The sequence below is a fragment of the Scyliorhinus canicula genome, chromosome 18, assembly GCF_902713615.1.
Source record: "Scyliorhinus canicula chromosome 18, sScyCan1.1, whole genome shotgun sequence".
Lineage (NCBI taxonomy): Eukaryota > Metazoa > Chordata > Chondrichthyes > Carcharhiniformes > Scyliorhinidae > Scyliorhinus > Scyliorhinus canicula.
Window position 1 is genome coordinate 23,498,356 of NC_052163.1, and position 14,371 is coordinate 23,512,726.

General features: G+C 49.2%; 1 protein-coding gene across 3 annotated transcripts in view; it reads right to left on the minus strand.

Moving 5' to 3' along the window:
• gaa (alpha glucosidase) overlaps positions 1 to 14,371 on the minus strand; it is a 79,055-nt gene that overhangs the window by 43,891 nt on the left and 20,793 nt on the right. The gene's annotated exons all lie outside the window — the stretch shown is intronic.

Genomic DNA, 14,371 nt, shown 5'->3' on the forward strand with positions numbered 1-14,371 from the left:
ATCGAACGTGGGACCCTGGCACAGTGAAGCAAGAATAACAAATGTGTATAAGGTAATACAGGCAACTTGGCTTCCTGCCTGGCTTTGAATAATTTCAGCTGCTTGGTTATTGTATTTTGCGCATTCTCAAAATATAAGTTTAATAATTAAGCTGAAATATAGACTTTGAAATTTCTTTCTTTCAGACTTGCTTCCAATTTTGCATTAAAAGTCAAACAGAAAACACTAAAATCGCATATCTGCTGGCTTGTCAAAATAAAGAGAAATGGATATTACCACTTTTGGTCCCAGAGCAAAAGGTCCCGTCCTATTTAGTTTGTAATGGGTGCTATACACTGCACGGAGTTAAGATTGATTCTTGAAATTGCCTGATCATCTTCATTTCAGCTGAATATTAATTAAATTGCTTTAGAAATACTGTTAAATGAATCCCTGAATTCAGTTCTCAAATATATGCATAAGCATTGAGTGAAAAGTATTCTTTCTTTCCAATTTTCCTTTGCTTTCAATAGCTCATAATGGAAACATGGTTGCTGCTGCAGATCAGGTCCTTTCTCGTTTCTTACTGAGTGGCTAATTTTCATCTGTGAATTTGGCAATGAAAATTCACAGGCTATTTATCTGAGGAAATTCCAGGGATTTCTCTTTCAAACCTGTTTCTCTTATCCAATGATAAAAACCTCAGAAGGTAGAGCTATTTCGAACTGAATTGTTCCAGCACAGTATTTTAGAAATCTCAAAACAGTTCACTATTCCTTTCAGCTGAGGATACCACAGGGAGATCTGGGGAAAAGATTTTGTTCATTTTTAGAAATCAGGGAGAATGCTCCTTGCATCACAAGTGTTTGCAACATTGGCAACATAGTTGGACAATTTCCTATATTTGAAAGTTCAAACACAAGCTTGAAAAATATAAGCAGAGAAAGACTTCTGGCTCAATTACAAAACAACCTGAATAATTTACTCATTTATTTAAAGAAACATAGTAAAATATACCGATGTTGTGCATTTTTATGCTGTGATGACATGTACCACTGTTTTGTTTTAAATTCTGATTTTCTCTGATGTTCCCATCCCTGCGGCAATGAAGAGTTTAGTCGCAAACCTAAAAACATCATGCTGGATAAATGAATAATTTGCACAATACATACAGAAATAACAAGGCCTACTCATGTGAAATTTGCGAATGTCATAAGGTCTGAATAACGGCAACATCTGGACAACTAAACATTCCCTTTCTTCATCAACCTCTTTACGTGCACTTGCACATTTTAATGCCCCTCGCACACCGCACCAGACTCCCCCTATCTCCCTCGCCGTCTCCCGCGTCCGGAGCTGGTGCGCTAGCATCCGACTCGCCTTCTCCCCGTATTCGTATACCGCCCCTTGCGCCCTCCTCCACTGCGCCTCCGCTGTTCTGGTGGTCAGTATATCAAACTCCACTTGGAGACTACGCCGCTCCCTCAATAGCCCTTCTTCCGGGACCTCTGCGTACCTCCTGTCCACCCATACCATCTCTTCCACCAGCCTCTCCCTCTCCTCGCCCCTCTCTCTATGTGCCCTGATGGAAATCAGCTCCCCACTAACCACCGCCTCCCAGACCACCCCCACCTGCACCTCCCCATTATCATTTGTTTCTAAATACCTCTCTATGCACCTCCGGACCCGCCCGCATACCTCCTCGTCCGACAGCAGCCCCACCTCTAACCTTCACAGCCGGCGTTGGTCCGTCCCCTCCCCCAGCTCTAGGTCCACCCAGTGTGGGGCGTGATCCGAGATGGCTATTGCCGAATATTCCACCCCTGCCACCCTCGGAATCAACGCCCTGCTAAAGACAAAAAAGTCAATCCGGGAGTAAGCCTTATGGACATGGGAGAAGAACGAGAATTCCCTACCCCCAGACTCAAAAACCTCCAAGGATCCACCCCTCCCATCTGGTCCATGAACCCCCTCAGCACTGTGTCCGCCGCCGGCCTCTTACCCGTCCTGGACCTGGCGCGATCCAGTGCTGGGTCCAGCACTGTATTGAAATCTCCTCCCATTATCAAGCCCCCCCGTCTCAAGGTCTGGAATCCAGCCCAGCATAAAGCCTGCATCGTCCCAATTTGGGGCGTACACATTAACCAGCACCACCCGCTCCCCCTGGAGCCTACCGCTCACCATCACATATCTGCCACAACTATCCGCCACCACACTCGACGCCACAAACGACTCTTCCCCACCAAGATCGCCACCCCCCGGTTCCTCGCATCCAGCCCCGAATGGAACACTTGCCCAACCCACCCCTTTCTCAACCTTACCCGATCCGCCACCCTAAGGTGAGCCTCCTGGAGCATAGCCATATCCGCCCCCAGCCCCTTCAAATGCGCAACAACCCGGGCCCGCTTGACCGGCCCATTCAGCCCCCTTACATTCCATCTGACCAGCCGGATTGGGGGGCTATTCACCCTCCCTCTCCTCCGGTCAGCCATAACTCCTCCTTGGCCAACCACGTGCCCGCAGTCCCCGCACGGCCCGTTCCCCACAGTGGCAGATCCTCATCCCGACCCCTCCTAATACCATCAGTTCCCCTTCGGCCCTTGCAGCAGCAACCCGGTCTCCCCCCCCCAAACACACACACACACCCCCCCCCCCCTCCCCCAGCTGCGTTGCCCCTCTCTTTGTACTTCCGTAAGTCAGCCAACTCGTTTTGGCGCAGGGGGCCTCACGGTAGCATGGTGGTTAGCATCAATGCTTCACAGCTCCAGGGTCCCAGGTTCGATTCCCGGCTGGGTCACTGTCTGTGCGGAGTCTGCACGTCCTCCCCGTGTGTGCGTGGGTTTCCTCCGGGTGCTCCGGTTTCCTCCCACAGTCCAAAGATGTGCGGGTTAGGTGGATTGGCCATGCTAAATTGCCCGTAGTGTAAGGTTAATGGGGGGATTGTTGGGTTACGGGTATACGGGTTACGTGGGTTTAAGTAGGGTGATCATTGCTCGGCACAACATCGAGGGCTGAAGGGCCTGTTCTGTGCTGTACTGTTCTATGTCCTGCTGACCCCGGCTGTTCCGCCACCCCAACGACCCCCCCGGTGTAACCCAACCACCATTCCCCCCCCGACCGGCACAGTCCCCTCCCATTCCGACTCCAGCACGGGAAAAAGTCCGTGCCTCCAGCTTAAATCCCGCCCCTCGACCCAAAACGCGGGAAGAGAAGGCCCGCGCCACAACGGGTCTACAAAACATCCCACAAGCTTTCCCACAAGAAAGAAAAAAGCAAAGAGTGGTGAGGCCGTGGAATGCCCTACCTGCAACAGTAGTGAACTCGCCAACATTGAGGGCATTTAAAAATTTATTGGATAAGCATATGGATGATAAGGGCATAGTGTAGGTTAGATGGCCTTTAGTTTTTTTTTTCCATGTCGGTGCAACATCGAGGGCCGAAGGGCCTGTACTGCGCTGTATCGTTCTATGTTCTATGTTCTATAACCAACAGAAAAGAGCAAGGGAGAACAGAGCCTCCGAACCCTATACATCAGTCCCCAACCCCCCCTCAATCCTCAGTCCGAGTCCAGCTTCTCTGCCTGGACAAAGGCCCAGGCCTCTTCCGGGGAATCAAAGTACTACTGGCGGTCTTTATACGTGACCCAGAGGTGTGCCGGCTGTAACAGGCCAAACTTCACCCCTCTCTTGTGCAGCACTGCTTTCGACCGGTTATAACCAACCCTCTTTTTCGCCACCTCCGCACTTCAGTCTTGTAAATTCGGACCTCTGCATTCTCCCTTCTCCTTCTTAGCCCACCTCAGCACACATTCTCGGTCGACGAAGCGGTGAAACCGCACCAGCACCGCCCTTGGCGGCTCGTTCGGCTTGGGCCTTCTCACCAACACTCAATGGGCCCCCTCCAGCTCCAAGGGCCCTTGGAAGGACCCAGCTCCCATTAGCGAGTTCAGCATCGTGACCACGTAGGCCCCCAAGTCCGATCCCTCCAGTCCCTCCAGGAGGCCCAGGATCTGCAAATTATCCGCCGCAAACGGTTCTCTATTTCCTCCAGCCTCGCCTGCCATTTTTTGTGGAGCGCCTTGTGCGACTCCACCTTCACTGCCAGGCCTAGGATTTCGTCCTCATTCTCCGAGGCCTTTTGCCGGACCTCGCGGATCACTGCCCCCTGGGCCGTCTGAGTCGCCGTGAGCTTGTCAAGTGAGGCCTTTAGCGGTTCCAGCAGCTCAGCTTTCAGCTCCCTGAAGCATCGATGGAGCAGCTCCTGCTGCCTCCTGCGCCCACGCTGCCGATTCCCCGCCCGCCTCCATCTCGGTTTTCCTCCCTCACACCTTTCTCTGCTCCAAAGCCGATTTTCTGACCGCCCCGCTCCTGGTCCAGTCCATCCACCAGCAGAGAGGCGCAGCTGATGTCTTCCCACACCGGGAAAAGTCCGACCAGTGCCGTTACGGGCCCTCAAAAGAGCCCAAAAGTCCGAAAATAGCGGGAGCCTCCGAACGTGCGGCTTAGCTCCGCATCACCTCAACCGGAAGTCCTAATTACTTGCACATTATAAAAACTGTAATGCTCCCTTTCCTCCATTTAAATACCTAGCCAACCAAGTTCGAATGGATTTTGAAAGTTTATTTATGGTCTACCTTGCACTAGTGTTGGATTCATAATAGAGAATGTGAATTCAAAAATTTGAACTGAGTTAAAATAAATAAAATCTGAAATTAAGACCAAGTATTAATGAAGTTGCATAAAAATTAACTGGTTCACCAACATCCTTCAGGAAAGAAACCTGCCATCCTTACATCTGACTCTTAACTGCCCTCTTGTGGACCAGCAAGCATGTCTTCAGCCATTTATTCCACATGATAAGAAATTACTAAGTGCACAAGACCAGTCATTTTCAAAGCTAGGGTCGTGACATGCGGGTGGGTCGCGGGCGTGTGTCGGGAGTGTCACGGTGCCATTGATCACAGCGTTCCCGATTGCAGGAAGAAGTACCCAAGCATCACGACCGGCTTTATGAATGCCGGCCATCCCGCACACATATGCCCCCGCAGCACTGCGCAGGCCAGGAGCCCAGCGACACAGGATATCTCCTCCTGAAATCAGCACGTTGACCTAGGACCAGATTCTTTATTTTTTTTAAATCGATAGAGTCTTCTGTCCAGAAGCAGCAGCAGAGAAGTCACTCGCCCGTACACTGACGTCATGTACACTGGGCGTGAGAGAGCTTCCTCCATTTTGTAGCTGTCAGCAGTGCTGGTGTGAGCTCTGGTGAACAACCCATGAAGAAGAAGCTGAAAACAGGAACAAAGTAGTTTAAAGATGACTTCTTGAGGCATGGGTTTATTAATTGTGCTACTGCAAATCAGAATGTAAGGTTTGTGTGTGTTATATGTAGGCAAATGAAAGATTAAAACCCTCAAAACTGCCAAGGCATTTCAAGACTATGCATGGCAAGCTCGAGGTCAAACCTCTTGATTTTTTTCAACGGATGCAGTGAGATCTTAAATCATTAACTGAAGCCCTTAGCAGACATGTAACATTGAATGACAAAGCAGGTGAGATCGTGAGGACCAAGCAGGCTCAAGCCGTCACATTAAAGGTAAGTCAAAATGGTGGGTCGTGAAGTTCGGGCAGCGTGGGTCATGAAGGGTGGCCGGTGTGGATCGCAAAGGTTGGCCGGCTTGGATCGCAAAGGTCGGCCGGCTTGGATTGCAAAGGCCGGTCGGCTTGGATCGCAAAGGTCAGCCGACGTGGGTCCTGAAGGATGGCCAGGTGGTAAAAATGGGCCCCAGGCAAAATAGTTTGAAAAATATTGCACTAGACAGCAAAAGCTATAGGCCTCAAGAAGAGGGTGTGTGTGTGTATGTGTGTGTGTACAAGGAATGGAAAAAGTTAGCACTGAAATGCATCAAGCAATTAAGAAGGCAAATGGCATGTTGGTCTTTACTGCAAGGAGATTGGAGTATAAGAATAAGGATGTTTTGCTTCAATTGTACAAGAATTTAGTGAGACCACACCTGAAATACTGTGGAATATTGATCTCCACATTTGAGAAAATATACACTTGCATTGGAGGGGGTACAGTGAAGTTTCACGAAATTGGTCTCTGATATGAGGGGGTTGTCCAATGATGAGAGGCTGATAAATTGGGTTTATATATTTAAAACTTTAAAAGAATGAGAGGCAATTTCATTGAAACTGACAAAATTATGAAGGGCTTGCAGTGACATCATGGTTGTGTTGTAATACATCGACTGACCACTAGGGGTCTCGTTAGTATATAAGTGAATGTTAGAGTCAGATGGCCTCAGACGGACTAGGGGGCTGGAAGAGAGAAGTTGCTTGTGCATGTTAATACTGTTATTCATCTGTTGTTTTGTATATATTTGACCCACAGATACTGTTAATAAATTGTTTATTTTTTTTTAAATTTAGAGGACCCAATTATTTATTTTTCCAATTGAGGGGCATTTAGCGTGGCCAACCCACCTAAACTGCACATTTTTGGGTTGTGGGGGTGAAACCCACGCAGACACGGGGAGAATGTTTTTAATAAATCGTTTATAGCTTTACTACAAGGGCTCTTGTAAAATAAATCAGGCCATCCGACAAGAACATTACAGGGCTTGATAGGCTCGACACTGTGAGATTGTTTCCACTGGTTGGGGAATCTAAAATATGTAGGCACGATCTCATGATAAGGGGTCAATCATTTAGGACTCAGCTTAAGTGAAATTAGTTCACTCAAAGGGAGATGAGTCTTTAGAATTCTCTACCCCAGAGGATTATGGATGCTCCATCATTGAATACATTTAAGGCTGGGATAGACAGGTTTTTGGTCTTCAGGGAATCAAAGGATATGGGGAGTGGACAGAAAAGTGGAGTTGAGGATCAAGATCACCCAAGAGCCTATTGAATGGCAAAGCAGACTCAATGGTCTATTCCTGCTCCTATTTGTATTCTGATGTTCTTAATCTTGGCTGCAATGCTGAAGGGTAATGAGCCTCTAGTCAAGCTATTCCAATGCAGCTACAAAATTGGGATCAACATGAAAATGCACAACATTGTCCAGGTGTTTCCTTACTGTCATTCATCAACAAGGAGGTCTTGTGGATCAGTAGATAGCACTGCTGCCTGAGCCAGAAGCTCCTGATATAAAGGCAGTTTCTCTGTTGCATCTGTTCTGTTTATGCCATCTTCTATAGCAGTCCTGATATTTTCTTTTCCTCAGTGGACAATTCCCTTTCACCAAGGACAATGGGGCCCTTAACCCTGTCCAGCCTGTTTCTTGCATTCTTGGTCTCACCCTTTCCTCTCCCTTTTGGACCCGTAATCGAGTTCCTCTTGTCTTTACTTTCTACCCTCCCACCAACCTCCACATTCAACAGATAATCCTCTACCACCTGCAGCAAAATGCAACCACCAAACCCATCTACTCCTCCCCTTTCAGCATTACCTGACACCCTAGTCCACTCTTCCATCATCCCAACACCCCCAATTCTTTCCTTTGAGCATAGGAGATACAACAGGTGTCTTTTTAACTGCTACCATAACCTTGCCCAGGGCCTTAAACGCTCCTCCCCGGGGAAAGAGATTACCTTGTCTTGCTTTCAACTTGGTATGCTGCATTCACTGCTCACAATGTGGTGTCCTCTACATTGGGAAGGGAAGACACAGAATACATGACCGCATTGCGGAACAATTCCATTCAGTTCACACACATGGCATTTTAATTTTCTGTCCAACTCCACTTTGATTGCTCTGTCTTCGGTCCCCTTCACTGCTCTAATAAGATTGACTAAACCTTAAATAAAAGCATCTCATCTTTCAGTTAGGCTCTTCACAGTCTTGCAAAACCAGTGAACTCAACAATTTCAGATCATAATTGTTCATTCCATTTTTTCCGACAGCAACAATTGTTAATGCTTCTGCGTTTACCATATACACCCCTTCTAGGCCCATGTTTTTCTCCAGGCTGAAACCACAACCATAACCTGTTGTCTTGCACCACCAACACTTTTGTTGTTTAATCACTTCCACCCAAACACAGATATTTTACTTTATTCTTTTCTCCTATACTCTGTATTTGGTTAAAACCTATTACATCCCTAATTTTTTTCCAGTTCTGATGAAAAGCCATCGGCTTGAAAAATTGGCCTGGACCTTCTGAGCAGTGACAATGATCGTCGGATTGTCACTGCAATCAAAAATTCCTGGCTTCCTATTGCCATGACTTTCAACCGGGTCTTCCAAGCTGAGCTTCCCCAGAAATGCGCAGTGCAGTGCAGCAACCATCAGGGAACTCCACCGGAGTGGAGTAGAGTCGGAGAAAGACAGGTTACGCTCTCTCTGTGTGGCTGAGCTACCACATGGAAAGTTTAACAGTGAGGTTTGAATGCTAGTGAATTAATGTTTGTGAATAAATTAGTGAATGGTTGAGTAAATGAATAGGTGAGTGAGGTAGGTTAAGTGGGTAGGGGAGTAGATGTGCGAGGTGGGTAGGTGGTGAGGCAGAAAGGTGGGTGAGATGGGTATGTGTGTAGGTAGATGAGCTGGGTAGGTGAAGTGGATGAGCGCAGTCAGGCTGGTGGGTAGTCTGGTAGGATGGGAGGCAGTGGTGTAGTGGTATTGTCACTGCACTAGTAATCCAGAGACCCAGGGTAAAAGCTCTGGGGACCCAGGTTCAAATCCCATAATGGCAGATAACAGGATTTGAATTCAGTAAAAATCTGGAGGTAAATGTCTAAGGATGACCATGAAACCATTGTCGACTGTTGTAAAAACCCATTTGGTTCACTAATATCCTTTAGGGAAGGACATTTGCTATTCTTACCTGGTCTGGCCTACATGTGAGCCACAGAAAGGGCAGCACGGTGGTGCAGTGGTTAGCACTGGGGATTACGCCGCTGAGGACCCGGGTTCGAATCCTGGCACTGTCCTTGTGGAGTTTGCACATTCTCGCCGTGTCTGCGTGGGTTTCACCCCCACAACCCTGGTTAGGGTGGATTGACCATGCTAAATTGCCCCTTAATTGGCAAAAAATAATTGGGTACTCTAAATTTTTTTAAAAATGTGGATGACTCTAACTGCCCATTGAAGGGCAATTAGGGAGATGGGCAACAAATACTGGGTCAGACGGCAATGCCCACATCCCCTGAATGAATAAAAATAAAAGTTGTATTAGGTCAAGGGGGGCTGTCAGGTGGTCATGAGTAGTCAGGTCGGTGAGGGTAGTCAGGAGGGCAGTTAGGTCTTTGGTGGATAGTTGGGTTGGGGATGGTTGGGTCTCATTGGAGCAGTAGTCAGGTTATGAAGTTTGGTTGGGGGAGTAGTGAAGTAGTCAGTGGTCGAGGGGTGGTTGGTTATGTAGTTACCCAGATGTTAGACTAGCTTTTAATCTAACATTTCCAGGGTAACTTCCCAGTTAAGTCCCATGGAACTGTTTGAAGACTGACTCTAATTTAAGCTTTTTAATACTTTATGGAATGTGGGCATTGCTCGCTGGGCCAGTATTTTTATTTCCCATCTCGGATTGCCTTTGAGAAGATTTACAAGAATAGTTCCAGGGATGGGAAACTTCAGTTATGAGGATAGATTGGAGAGGTTGGGACTGTTCTCGGTAGAGAAAGAGGAGATTTAATAAAGATGTTCAAAATCATAAGGGGGCTGGGCACAGTGAATAGGAAGATACCGTTTCCACTCATAAAAGGATCAAGAACGAACGGGCATAGATTTAAAGTGATTAGATCATAGAATGTGCAGTGCAGAAGGAGGCCATTCGGCCCATCGAGTCTGCACCGGCTCCTGGAAAGAGCACCCTACCCAAGCTTAACACCTCCACCCTATCCCCATAACCCAGTAACCCCACCCAACACTAAGGGCAATTTTGGACACTAAGGCCAATTTATCATGTCCAATCCACCTAACTTACACATCTTTGGACTGTGGGAGGAAACCGGAGCACCCGGAGGAAACCCACGCACACACGGGAAGGATGTGCAGACTCCGCACAGACAGTGACCCAAGCCGGAATCGAACCTGGGACCCTGGAGCTGTGAAGCGATTGTGCTATCCACAATGCTACCGTGCTGCCCAACTGTGATATGAGCAAAAACTTTTTCACACAAGTGGTTTAGATCAGGAATGCACTGCCTGCATGTGTGGTGGGCACAGGATCAATCGAGGCGTTCAAGAGGGCATCAGATAATTATTTGAATAGAAACAATGTGCGAGTGTACAAGGAGAAGGCAGGGGAGTGGCACTAAGACAGGATGCTCGTTTGGAGAGCCATTGCAGATGCCTCCTAATGGCCTCCTTCTGCGCTGTAAAATTCTGTGATGGTGAGTCCATGTGGTGTAGGTACACCTACAGTGCTATTTGGGAGGGAGTTCCAGGATTTTGACCCAATGATAGTGAAGGATTAGTGACATATTTCCAAGTCAGGGTGGTGAGTTAGTTGGAGGGGAATTTGCAGGTGCTGGTGTTCCTATGTGTCTGCTGTCCTTGTCCTTCTTGACAGTGGTGGTTGTCAGATGGGAAGGTGCTATTTAAGGAGAATTCGTAAGTTCCTGCAGTGCATCTTGTAGATGGGATCTCAGAGAAACATATAAAATCCTGATGGGGCTAGACAGGCTAGATGCCGGAAGAATGTTCCCGATGTTGGGGACGTGCAGAATTAGGGGTCATAGCCTAAGAATAAGGGCCATGATGTGGACTGTTCCTTCCTCAGGTCTGAGACTCAGGCTCCTGAGGAAGGAGCTGTGCTCCGAAAGCTAGTGATTCAAAACAAACCTGTTGGGACTTCCGGTGGTGGCTATGAGGGAGTAGGTCGCACATTTGGTGGCTCCCGTTTCGGTCGGACTTATGGACTTTTTCCCCTGGCTTTTGTGCGCTTTTGAGCGCAAAACTGGAAAGCAATAGTAATCGGGCATAGGACCCATACAAAATTGTATGGACCTAAGAAGCTAGAGGGACTGTAAACAGCAGAAGAAGTGGTCGACTAAGGGCACAGTGGAGGCTGTGAGAGAGACACAGCAAGGAGCCGACAGCCCAGCCCACAATGGAGCAGATGCTGCAGACTATGCAGGAGGGTTTTTTGGCTTTGAAGCGTGACAACTTGGAGCTGCTTCAGAAGTCGATTGATCGGATGCGAAAAAGGCTGGATGATCAGGCTGAGAAGCTCCAGCAGTTGGAGAAGTCAGTGGAGAAGCAGACTGACTTTCAAACGGCAGCGGATGTGGAGATTCGGAGGCTGAGGGACCAGCAAAAAGTACTTCTGGAAAGGCTGGCAGACCTGGACAATAGATCTCGCCGGCAGAACGTGAGAATTGTGGGCCTCCCAGAGGGGGCAGAGGGGCTAGACGCTGCCGCATTTGTGGAGGGTATGTTTCAGAAGTTGCTGGGGAACGAGGTGTTCCCGCGACTGCCGGTGGTGGACAGGGCACACAGAGTGCAGGTGAGGCAGCCACGACAAGGGGGTCCCCCACGAGCGATGGTGGTACGCTTTCACAGATACCTGGACAAGGAACGGGTGCTGCAATGGGCAAAGAGAACACAAAGCTGTATTTGGGACAATACCACCCTGCGCGTGTACCAAGATTTGAGCGGGGAGGTGGCCTGGAGGAGGGGAGGCTACAGGCAGGTGAAGGAGATACTGTATAAAAACAAGGTGAAATTCGGGCTGCTTTTTCCAGCGCGACTGTGGGTTACGTATAAGGGTCAGCACCACTATTTTGAGGAATCCGAAGAGGCGATGGACTTCGTTAAGAAGCAAGGGCTGGCCCTGAGCGGAGGACTTTTGGACTCATGTTAGAGTTTTTAAGTATATGTGGTGTCTCTCCCGTTTTGGGATGTATCTTTTATTTTCTTGTTTTTGCGTGCTTTTTGTGTGGTTTTCCTGAATGTTTCCTTTTTGGGCTCTTTGCTTAGTTGGAGTTTGGCTGGGGGGGAATTAATAAAGAAAACAGTTAAAAGGGTTGGGTTAAAATGGATGCTTCAGGGGAACTTTGTGCAATCTTTTTCTGTGTCTGCATGGCTCGGACTGAAGAATGCTTGTTATTTCTGATCTCTTTTTTTTCTTGTTCAACTTGAATTGTGCTATTGTGGGGGTTGTTTATGACTTGTATAGAGTATTTGCTTAAGTAGGGCTGATCTGGGGAAGTGGTGTGGAGGGGTCGGGGGGAGGGGTGACTGGGAACAATGGATGGGAGACCGGCTGGTGCCGAGGCTGGAGCCCCAGGCTAGCTGAGTGCAGCTAGTCAACGGAAGCCAAGGTGGGGGGTGTCCATATAGTTAGATTAGGACAAGGGTTAGGTGATAGGATGGTGATGCTGGAGGAGGGGGGGAGCTGTTCTGCTGATGGGGATGGAAACTGGGCATGGTAACAATGAGGAGGTCATGGGTGGAGCCGGCCAGGAGGCAGGCCAGAGGAAGCGTGACACACGGGGTAGGCCAAGGAAAGGGGATGGCTGATCGGCAAAGGGGGGGCGGGCAAAGTTCCCCCCAACCAGGCTGATCATCTGGAATGTTGGAGGGTTAAACGGGCCAGTGAGGGCACGTGTGTTTGTGCATCTGCGGGTTCTGAAGGCGGACATAGTCTTGTTGCAGGAGACGCCCCTTGAAAGTGGCAGATCAGGTTAGGTTAAGGAAGGGGTGGGTTAGTCAGGTCTGTCATTCGGGGCTTGATTCTAAGACGTGGGGGGTTGCGATCCTGATTAATAAAAGGGTACAATTGATGTGGAGGGCACAGTCGTGGATGGGGGTGGCAGGTTCGTTATGGTGAGGGATAAGCTTGAAGGGGTGAGTGTAGTCCTGGTCAGTGTGTATGCCCCTAATTGGGACGATGTGGACTTTATTAGGAGGATACTAGGGAAGATCCCCGACTTGGACTCGCGTAAGTTGATCATGGGCGGGGACTTTAATACAGTCCTGGACCCGAGCCTGGACTGGTCATGTTAAAGAACGGGCAGGTTGCCAGCGATGGCAAAGGAACGGAGGGTTCATGGAGCAAATGGGGGGAGCAGATCCATGGAGATTTAGCTGGCCGACGGCGAGGGAGTTCTCGTATTACTCCCACGTCAACAAGGTGTATTCCCGAATTGACTACTTTGTGGTGTGTAGGGACCTGCTGGCCGGAATGGTGGGGGCAGAATATTCGGCAATTGTCATATCGGACCATGCTCCGCACTGGTTAGACCTGCAGTTTTGTAAGGACAGCTTTCAGCGCCCACCATGGAGGCTGGAAGTTGGACGACTCGCGGACAAGGCGGTGTGTGAGAGGCTGAGGAAATGCATGCAGAATTACCTGCAGGTGAACGATACTGGAGAAGTCTCGGCAGCGGTGCTCTGGGAGGCACTGAAGGCAATGGTGAGAGGGGAGCTGATTTCACTCCGGGCGTACAGGGACAGGACGGATAGGGCAGAGACGGACCGACTGATTAAGGAAATTCTACAGACGGACAGGAGTTACTCAGGAAACGACAGAGGCTGTAGGCCGAGTTTGGGGTGCTGACTACAGGCAAGGCTGTAGAGCAGCTTAGAAAGGTAAAAGGCGCGATTCATGAGCATGGGGAGAAGGCCAGTAGAATGCTTGCGCAGCAACTGAGGAAGAGGGAAGCAGCTAGGGAAATACGGAGGGTAGTGGATGGGGAAGGTTCTCTAATGGGTGATCCAGCAGGGCTGAACAAGGTCTTTAGGGACTTTTTAAAGAAGCTGTACACTTCGGAACCACCCAGGGGACCGGAGTGGGGGGGGGAAATGAGGCGATTCTTGGACGGACTGACCTTCCCAAGAGTGGGGAGGGGGTTGGCGGACAGACTGGGGGCCCTGGTCAGGATCGAAGAGGTATTGGGGGGCCTGTAGATCATGCAGTCGGGTAAAGCCCCGGGGCCGGATGGGTATCCGGTGGAGTTTTACAAAACATTTGCTGGGATAGTGGGGCCGGTGCTGGTCAGGGCCTTTAACGAGGCAAGTGACAGAGGGAGTTTATCCCCGACGATGTCGCAGGCCACCATCTCGCTCATTCTAATTCGGGGTAAGGACCCGGAGGCCTGTGGGTCATACAGGCTGATCTCCTTGATCAACGTAGACGTCAAGTTACTGACCAAGATTTTGGCGACCAGAATTGAGGACTGTGTACCGGATATAATTGTGGAGGACCAAACCGGGTTTGGAAAGGGGAGGCAGCTGGTGGCCAACATAAGAAGGCTGCTCAACGTGATTATGATGCCCCCGGAGAGTAGGGAGGTAGAGATAGTGGTAGCCATCGATGCTGAAAAGGCTCTTGACCGGGTCGAGTGGGATTATTTGTGGGAGGTACTAGGACGGTTGGGTTCGGGGCGGGGTTCATCGACTGGGTTAGGCTATTGTATCAGGCCCCTGAGGCAAGTGTAAGGACG